The sequence below is a fragment of the Etheostoma spectabile genome, chromosome 5, assembly GCF_008692095.1.
Source record: "Etheostoma spectabile isolate EspeVRDwgs_2016 chromosome 5, UIUC_Espe_1.0, whole genome shotgun sequence".
Classification (NCBI taxonomy): Eukaryota; Metazoa; Chordata; class Actinopteri; order Perciformes; family Percidae; genus Etheostoma; species Etheostoma spectabile.
The window spans coordinates 5,193,839-5,194,149 of NC_045737.1; positions in this window are offsets into that span (position 1 = coordinate 5,193,839).

Here is a 311-nt window from a genome sequence, read left to right on the forward strand (position 1 = left end):
GCTTTCCGGTGGAGGCTAACAGCAGAACGCTACTGTGGAACCATAGACTGTATATATATTGATGTGTGGAACAGATCGTGCAGAGCCGTAAATCCCTGGTATATGCTCTCACATCATGATTATCATCTGCGTGCGCTAACATATTGCACGTGCGCAGAACGGATCGCGTACCGACAGTGTTACCCCGCCTGCTAATCTCTGAGCTAGCTACTGAACAACAACGCCAACTAACGTTTTTTGACAGTATTGACACTATGATGGAACTAAACCTGACACTTTATAAATCACAGCAATAACGACCAGTTTGACAC